Consider the following 9,817-nt stretch of genomic DNA (forward strand, 5'->3'; position numbering starts at 1 on the left):
TTGGCTCAGGTGTTTATTGTTCAGATGGTAACATATGACTAGGCTGGAAGACAAGTGTCAGCAGCTATAACAGGACTGTTAATGGAAAGACAGTGTGACAAATTTCTGAGGAACAGGATGAACCATCTTTGCTGTTGCTGTTACTGTTGTCATTGTTGGTCATTTTTCTTCCTTTCTACAGGTGCTGTAATTAGTTGGTCAGACTTTTGCTCAGTAACTCAACTCAGCAGCTGCCCTTTTATAGAATCTTATAGATTGGTGGAACTCATAGATTTCAAAAAATATTTTAATATTCGAGAGGATCTTAGAAGTCATCTAGCTGAACTCTGGCTTTTTATAGATGAGGAATATGAGGCTCGGGGCAAATACGTGACATGCTAAATTGCTTTTTGTTGCTACAGAATCAGGTCTAGAATTCAGGTCTCCTGACTCCTGGACCAGTGTTCTTTCCACCATATCATCCTACCTCCTTTGCATATCAGTTGTTCACTAAAGATAGAAATGACTGATTTTAGGAGTTTCTCCTAAATGAGGAAGAGGTGTCTCTTCCTAATGCCTGGGTCATTGCCTCCTGTACGTCTTTTTTTTTTTTTACCACCAAAATGGTTTTATTTTTGACACTGCCAACATGCACAACAATGCATTACTTTGGTTTCCTTAAACATTACTTAAGTACGCATTAGAAATATATGTTTACATTTAAGAAATGTAACACATTAAAAAAGTCCTCTATAAACATAACTCCTTTTCAGTATATTTTCCTGCTTTGTTTCACACATAAATAACATAATCCACAAAGTCATAAATAAAACTATTAACTCTTATGACCTAAAAGTATATACAAATTTTGGAACTTGACAAGAATGTCCTTTTTCTGATTTTATATAAATAACAACATGCAGTATTTGCAATGTTTTTTAATTAAACGAATGACTTACAATCAAAACTTGTCTCCCAACCAGTTCTCCCTATAATAGACCTTCAGTGCATTTGGTTAAGATGTCATGTATTTAAAAAGTCAAAGTGGTCAAAAGACTAGATATTTTAAATAGAACAGAAGGTTGCCATTAAATATTACTAAGCCTTATTAAAATCACTTTGGTTTGTCTGAAGAACAAAAAATGCTACCAAAGAGTATATGCTTGTGCTATCATTTTTTTTTTTTTTTAAATTTTTGGCTGCATCCCACGGCACGTGGGATCTTAGTTCCTGACCAGGGATCAAACCCGCACCCCCTACATTGGAAGGTGGAGTCACTGGACTGGACTGGATTTCTGGGGAAGTCCCTATACTATCATTTAAATCCACTGGACTGGATTTCCGGGAAAGTCTCTATACTGTCATTTAAATGGAAGCTAACAAAGTCTTAAAAAATCAGATTAAATTTGTATTAGTCTTGGGAAAAATATTCCACTGAGATTCTGTTATAGGAACAGAATCCATGCTAAGTTTTCTAAAATTTACTTTGACCCATCACTTCGATTTGTTAAAACTTTAAGGGTAAAAATAATGACACATAAAAATGATCTTAGAAAGGCACATTTAGAATTCCTGATACAGAACACTTGATTATTTAGTTTATGTTTAATTACTGGAAATCTTTATTCCTTCAGAAAATAATAACATTCTTCGTTGAGTGACACCATCTATTTAGTGATTTACTAGATAACCACTCAAGGTATATTAAGTTAGCACTCAAATTATTTTTATGTATCGAAAGTAAAAAAGACTTTTCATGTTGGAATTGTTTCATTATGCATTATTATTTTTAAGGCCGTTATTTACAGAGTATAAAAATTAGAAAGAAAAACATTCTCAATTAATATTCTCACTAAATTTAAATGATTCAAATGATAATGGTAAGCTAAGCACTGTTATTACTTTTAAAATCTAAGTTTCTAAGTTTCATTTTCCAATTAATACAAATATGATCTGCTTCACACTATTAACTGCCAGTCAAACTTTATGTTTAAAAAAACTAAATATTCTTTGTTAAAGTGCAGTTTACAAATGTTTTTCCATACTCTTATAAAAAACAAGATTCTGATATGCATACTGAATCTAAGTCAAAATCCACAACGGTAGTTGAAATTGTCAACTTTCAGCCTAATACAACATAAATCCAGTTATTTTGCATAAACAATTCAAAATTAAAGTTTATAATGGAAATGTCAACAAGTCATAACTACAACATTACTACGGATGGGTTTCACTATACTTCAACCAGGCACAGCTGATGTGCACATCTGATAGACTGCTTAGAAAATAAAGCTATCAGAGCTATAAATAAGGAACACATGAATATGAACACAGCAGTGCCAAAGCATTAGAACTGCTAAAAGAAAATAAGATGTGGTGTAAACACAACTGATAGTTTTCTCCGTAAGCCACTTTCCACTGATTTATAAAGCTATGGTTTTATCATTCTTTTAAAAAGGACAATGTTTCCACATTGCTACATGCAGTGATTTCATTGTACATTCTTAACTACAATGCAATCTTCAGTCCTCCTGCAGAGCTTGACATATCTCATCAGGATTTCTTCAGAAAGTCAGCTCGTCGTATTTTCAGCAGCCTTTAATGCTGCAGCGGCCTTGAGAAATTCCTTAATAACTGATGATAAAGCTTCTGGGTTAATTCCTTGTTCACAGAGCCGTACACATATAGACAAGAGTTTCCATATCTAATCCAGTATTCAAAATTCTTGAAATCTCAAGCAGAGATTTCTCCATGGTCTCCCTCACCGCATTCAGATTCGCCGCCGCCGCCCCGGCGCCGCTGTTACTCGCCCTGCCGGAGGCCAGAGGGCGAGGGAGGAGGGCGAAGGGCCTGACCCGGAACTGGAGCGCCTTCCTTTCTCCTGGGCGCTCACACCGCGCGTTCTCCGCGCTCGCCGGGCAGGCTCCGCCCCTCGCGCTCGCCCGCTGTACGTCTTGATTGAAAGCTTGTGAGTCCGTCACTCAAGATATCTATTTCCCAAGCACTCACCAGCTATTGAGACTCAGTACAGGGGCTTCCTCATGGAAACGATTGCTATGGAGTTGATAAAATAAGGTAATGGTCTTCAAAAAGCTGGGCAGAAATAGCTGGCAATTACTGATAAACCTGTCATTGGTCCATGGCAAACTGAAAAAATTAAGGACAATATAGTAAACTTCCAGATAACCAATATTATTCAATTTTAAAAATTTGAGTTTGGTTTTTCTATGTTTTCTTCATTCAGTATTTGTGATACTGGGCACTGTTGGAGATACAGTGACTTGTCCTCATGGACATTACATTCTAAGTGGAGGACACAAATTTTGAACAATAAAACACATATTTCACATACCAGTAAGTTCTATGCAGAAAATAAATCAGAGTATCAGGACAGAGAATGCCTGGAATAGGGCAAGGGTTGGTTAACTCACATAGAGTGGTTAGGAAGGTCTGTGAGGAAGCGGCATTTGAATGAGGAATGGATGAAGAGAAGGAACCACCAAGTAAAGATCTAAAGAAAGAATATTTCTGTCAGGAGAAAGCATGTGCAAAGGTCCTGAGGTGGGAATGGGCTTGGTGGTAGCAGACGTGGAGTGAGAAAAGGTGGAGAACAGAAGCAGATGAGATCACAGAAGTGGTCAGGGGCCAGGTCATGCAAGTAAGGCATTTGGATTTTATTCCACATATAACAGGAAGTCCACTGGAAGGTTTTAAGCTAATAGGGCAAGAGAGAGGGAAACAATTTAAGAGATTTTAGCAGTAATGTTAATGACAGAAAATGATGACGTAGACTAGGGAGGCTGGGTTGCAAATGGAGGCGATGAAAAGTGGCACATTTGGAGTATGTCTTGAATGTTGAACTGACAGGATCTGCTGAAGGACAGAGTGTGGGAAAAATACAGAAGTGTGGCTGACAGACTTTAAGGTGGTCCCCCTGACCACTGCGTTCTGGTGTTCATGTGCTTGCTTAATCCCCTCCCTTTGAGTGTGGCTGGGACCTGTGACTAACTTTTAACCAACAGAACATGCAAAGGTGATGGGATGTTACTTCTGTGATTACATCATATAAGACTCCATCTGGCTAGTAGGCTCTCTCTCTTTCTCCCTTGCTAGCTTTGAAAAAGCAAGCTGCCATGCTATCAGAGGGCCTCTGGAGAAAGCCCTTTGGCAAAGAACTGTAGCTGGCTTCTAGATACTGACAGTGGCCTCCAGCTGACATCCAGCTAGAAGTCAGGACCCTCAGTCCTACAACCACAGGAACTGAATGTTGCCAACAACCTCATGAGCTTGGAAGCAGATCACCAGCTGAGCTTCCATATGAGAACTAAGCATCTAGATGAGAATTGAGCCCCAGTCCATACCTAAACTGCAGCCCTGTAGAGCCTTGCTGAGTCCTGACTCCTGACCCGTGGAAACTAGGAGATATTAAATGTATGTTGTGTTAAGCTGCTAAATTTGTGGTAATTTGTTACGCAGCAATAGAAATGTAATACACATAGGATGTTTAAATCAACTTTTCTAGTCTTAGTATCATGAAGTGTTTAAACAATAAAAAAGCCATGATCCCTGAACACAGCTCACTTGATTTGCAGCTGGCGAAACAGGGCCACAGAGTAAGCAACACATCTGAGGCTATACAGCTCACTAGCAATTAGAATCCCACCTCCTGTTTCCGCAGCAACTGCTTTTCCTGCTGCACTATGCTGCTTTCTATTAAACGTTGTTTTTGTTTGTTTCTGTTAGTCTGTGTGAAGGACATCCTACAACTTTATTCTGGTTTATTGAGGCTTGTCAGAAAAAAAGATGTCTTTCTTTACCTCATCCAGGAGGTCTGCCCATGTGTGGTTCATCTGAATTCTTAACCTGCAACCTGTGGTAGCCTCCGTCATGGAAATGAAGTGGCATTGGGTTAGGGAGAACCCTTTAGACTCTCCCAGACACAGCTTATTTTAAAACTTCCTACCCATTCAAGGCAATGCTCCTCTTTCCCCATAAATTCTTGGGAGCTCTTGCCCTGTTTATGTGGCCTTTCCTGGAAAACAGAACCACAGTAGGGGTCACTGAACGGCCACTGGGTTGAAGTGATAGAAAACAAGAAAATAGAAAATATTTTTAAAATAGAAGGAAAGAAGGAAGGAAGGGAAGGAAGGGAGGGAGGAAGGGAGGGAGGGAGGAAGGGAGGGAGGGAGGAAGGAAACTACATGGGAGGAATGCAGCCTAAAATGCCAGTGACCCTTGGTGCTCACAATTGAACATACATGATTAAACATAGTGAACATCTCTCATTAGCTGTACAGTTGCTGTCAGACCTGGTGGATGCATCTTACACTGTTTTCTGGGTCCATTGCCAGAGACAAGAGACAGGAACTGGAATTTTGGCTAATGCTGCTCTGGAAGTTGCTCTTTCTTTATATAGTTCATGAAGCATTGGAAGGATTTAGCAAACAGCCTCATCATATCAGGAGACTTCAGTACTTTCTTGGCAATTCTCTTAATTCTCACATATTTTCCGGCCCTTTGTCTCTCGACCTGTTCCTTGCTTAGCCTAGTACAAAGTTACTATTTTCGTTCTTTTAATGCTAGGATGAGAAAATGGAATTCTTCTCTTTCGTGTATGAGCCAAGGCATCGGGTTGACAGGGTAAAATAGGCAACAGGGATAGAGTGAAAGATGACAGATGAACATCGACATGCAGTGGACAACCAAATATTTATCTCTAGATTGCCGTAATTTGGGGGGTGGTGTGACTCAGGATAAAATGAGGCTGGTAAATAATTATGGTTTAAGTTATCAAGCTGTAGGTCAGACTCTTGTTCAGCTATTTGATATAAGCAAATACCAGCAGTCACATTTTATGGGGAAATGTTTCACCTGACCTAAGTACATAGGAATATTTACTGCAATTCTGAAAATAATTTGAGATTACTAAGCTTCCCCTATCCTTTTCGCTGAGAAGACACCCACCCCTCGCCCGCCCTGTTCCCACACCATCCTGCAAAAATCCTTTTTTCACTTGCCAGGACCCTGAAATTTAAGAATTAAATATGCTTATTTGCTTATCTTTGCAAATATGCTCATTGCTTATTTGTTGTTTACCTAAAATTTATATAACTCAGGAATGATAACAAGTGAAGCTTTGTCAGCTATTTATACATGAAAGTGAGTCTATGCCATCATTTCCTGGAGCAGGTTTAGGTGAGGGGTGGGAGGCTGCTTTGATAGTGAGAGAAGTTGTATGGTGGGAGGCACTAGGGAGGCACATATGGGGAATACACCTAGGGAAGGTCAGGCAAAGGGAAGGGGGCTCTGAAAACCAACACAAGGTACTTGACCATCTGCCGGGACAAGCATCAGCCTAACATGATCTCCGTCTGGCTTCTTTCCTGATCCTTGTAAGAAATCGTATCTGAACAAGCTAAAAACCTAAATAACAATTGATGTGGCACTCAAGAGCCACGCATCGTTACACACTGTTTAGTAACATAAATATTATTCTGTATAGTTCCATGTATTCAAAGCTTTTAAAAGCGCACTGTATTGTCAGGTTACTTAAACGGCCCGCATGGCATTACCTTCTTGTCTGATGAGGGTATATTAATGATATGCAAATTTTGCTGTATACAGGTAATGCATATAATTACATTTTCCATATTTCGAGCTCGAAATTTTCCATATTTCGAGCAAGTTTAATTTTCAGTCAGGGCACTTTACACTGTATTTAATAACACTGTCATGATTAAAATTGGTCAATTAATTCAACCAAACAAATGATTAATTTAGTAGAATATTATTTCAATTCGGCTATTTTATTCTGTTGCTTAAAAAAATGTAAACAAAATAAGCCAAAACAAAACCAAAATCCCAAATAAATACTAAGCCTTCCAGTTAACTCTGTCAAAAAAATTTGAGGCATTAGAAAACAGATTATTGGGGCGGCAGCGGCCAAGCCCCCCCAGCTTCGCGAAGGCTCTTGGCGCGCCGCGGCCCCCAGGCACCGGGCACGCGCCCGCCCCGCCGCCACGATGCCCCAGAGGAAGGTCAGCTGGGCCGAGGGGACGGCGAAGGAGGAGCCCAAGAGGAGGTCGGCGAGGTTGTCATTTACACCGGCTCCTGCAAAAGTGAAAACGAAGCCAAAAAAGGCGGCAGGAAAGGATAAATCTTCCGACAAAAAAGTGCAAACAAAAGGGAAAAGGGGAGCAAAGGGAAAACAGGCTGAAGTGGTTAACCAAGAGACTAAAAACGACTTACCTGCAGAAAATGGAGAGACTAAAAATGAGGAGAGCCCAGCTTCTGACGAAGCAGGAGAGAAAGAAGCCAAGTCTGATTAATATCACACACCTGGTCCTATCAGGGGCCCCTGTCTCCCTTCTTGTACAGTCCAGAGGAATATTTTTATCAACTCTTTTGTAAATGCAGGTTTTTTAGTAGCTCTAGAAACATTTTTTAAAAGGAGGGAATCCCACCTCATTCCATTTTTTTAAGTGTAAATGCTTTTTTTTAAGAGGTGAAATCATTTGCTGGTTGTTTATTTTTTGGTACAACCAGAAAATAGTGGGATATTGAATATGGGAGGCTTTGATTGTCTTGGGTGTCAGCTTAACATTCCACAGATGGAGGGTAGCTTTTCTATCCTATAATACAAAGCATACTAAATGGCAGTTTGGAGTCAGTGGTGCACTTAATGTCTTAAACACTTTAAATTACTTCTCTTCCGATGTGGTTTTTGGTAGAATTGTTTCCTAAAGCAAACCACTCACCCCTTGATCTTGGCTCTCCTGGGCAGAATTTTGTGCACTCTGTAACATCTTTGGTCGTGGTAGTCCTGTTCTTCTAGTAACTGTTAATGTGCTGTGAACGATTGACAATTTGAGTATGTAGTGTATATGATATTAAATGTGAATTAGTGGAACTTACGATGTAACAGCATATCAATATTTGAAGATATTGGTACTTGATATCCTGTGAAGGAAAATTTGCCCCTAAATTTTAAGCTGGAAAGTCACTGGAATAACTGTTCAGAAAAGAATCACAACTGCATGATTTTTTAGATTTTTGGTACGTATGTTGAGAATTGTGTACAAATTGAAATGTCTGTGTACTGATCCTCAAAACAACCAATAAAATCTCAATTATGAAAGAAAAAAAGAAAGAAAACAGGTTATTGGCAACAGCAATGTGAAGTTTTGTGAATCCACCAAGAGGTGAAGCAATTTGATTATGATAACTTGGCTTTAAGAATTAGTTCTTAAAAAATATATATATTTATAAAAATTTCCCTCTGTAATGGAGAATAACTTGTACAGTTTCTGAGGATTAAAATGTCATTATACATTTGTCCAAATCCATAGAATGTACAACACCGAGAGTGAACCCTAATATAAACTATGGACTTTAGGTGATAATGTATTAATGTAGGTTCATCAGTTATAAAAAATGTACCACTGTGGTGGGGAATGTAGATAATGGGGACCACTATGCATGTGTGAGGGCAGGAGGTATATGGGAAATCTTTATACCTTCTGCTTAATTTTGCTGTGAACCTAAAACTGCTCTAAAAAATAAAGTCTACTGAAAAGAAAGGAAAGAAGAAGGCTGGACTTCAGAGTGTGGACTTCTCGCCAAGGAGGCAGTGATAATGGAAATCTCCCCATCCCCGCCAAAAGTGATGGTATGTGAAAGATTAGCATCCTTAGGTTGAGAGAAATAAAACAGAAAAGTAATGTTTGCAGTTGATGAGGAAAGCTTAGAAATGTCTGGGTAAACTCTTTAGGTATCAAAATAGAATTCATTAATTTACTAGGTTTTCCCTCATGTATACTGAAATCAGTTTTACCTCATGGTCCAGATTACTAAAGATAGATGGCCACTTAGAAAAGAAAGAGTGGGAGAAAGGGAGAGAGAGAGAGAGAGAGAGAGAGAGAGAGAGAGAGAGAGATGGGCATGCATAGATTTGGATCTGCTCTGTCTGGCTCTGCCTGGCCTTCCCCATACCTGTCAGCCTGGGGTGGACAGAAAACCCCCTGCTTCTTTCATGGGGACAGGATACTCTCTTGCTGCTGGCTGCCTTGTTGGGAGGTTTGCCAGCTTCTCTTCAGAACATGGACCATTTGTTTTTGTTGGTAAAGAAATTTTGAAAGAAACAAACTATGTTTCCTTGGTTTTGTTAAAAATAGGGTGCTTCTGGTGGTAGTTAAGTTTGGCAGTCAGGGAGGTTTGAGAACGATATGTATGTCCTGTATGTCTGGGCTAGAACCTTTTTCTCAGCTGTGCAGTGTTTGCTGAATAAGATTCAATATGTAACTGACACAAGCAAATACAGATAATCTTCAGAAGCTTAAACATGTTTTAAAAGTAAAATAAGTTAGTCTTTGACCCTAGGATACTATTGAGAGTCAGATCCCAAGACCAATGTGTTTTAGCTGCAAATAGATCAGGTCTCTGAAGCTATGAATGGACAATAAAACCAATACATGCATACACACATACATATGTGCATACACACATATATACACATCTGTATATGTTCCAGGATTAAGGATTTTAAAATAAATATGAATTAAAATGACAAATACGTAGCTATTTTCTTGTTTAAATTATTTTATATTCCCATTAGTTAACATAGTAAAATTGAGCATCTTTCCAGCAGGTACCCTTTTAGTACTTCAGTATAAAAATAGTTTGATTTATTAAAAATAATTTCACATAACATTTTGCAGCTTTACTCTGCACAAGGAGTTTATGTTAGCATGTTTAATGTCATCTCTGTTTTGAACTCTTCAGAATTTAAAAAATACATACTGTCTTAGAGGCCATTATGCATCAGTTTATTTGTCTTATA

General features: G+C 38.9%; 2 pseudogenes; one reads left to right on the top strand and one right to left on the bottom strand.

The window, feature by feature from the left end:
* Nucleotides 1–957: 957 nt before the first annotated feature.
* Nucleotides 958–4,868, bottom strand: LOC113604996 (mitotic-spindle organizing protein 1 pseudogene; annotated as a pseudogene).
* A 242-nt stretch (nt 4,869–5,110) lies between these two features.
* Nucleotides 5,111–7,632, top strand: LOC113630537 (non-histone chromosomal protein HMG-14 pseudogene; annotated as a pseudogene).
* The last annotated feature ends 2,185 nt before the right edge of the window (nt 7,633–9,817 follow it).

This window comes from Aethalodelphis obliquidens, unplaced genomic scaffold (assembly GCF_003676395.1).
Source record: "Aethalodelphis obliquidens isolate GAN/ISIS:26980383/991018 unplaced genomic scaffold, ASM367639v1 scaffold2, whole genome shotgun sequence".
Taxonomy (NCBI): Eukaryota; Metazoa; Chordata; class Mammalia; order Artiodactyla; family Delphinidae; genus Aethalodelphis; species Aethalodelphis obliquidens.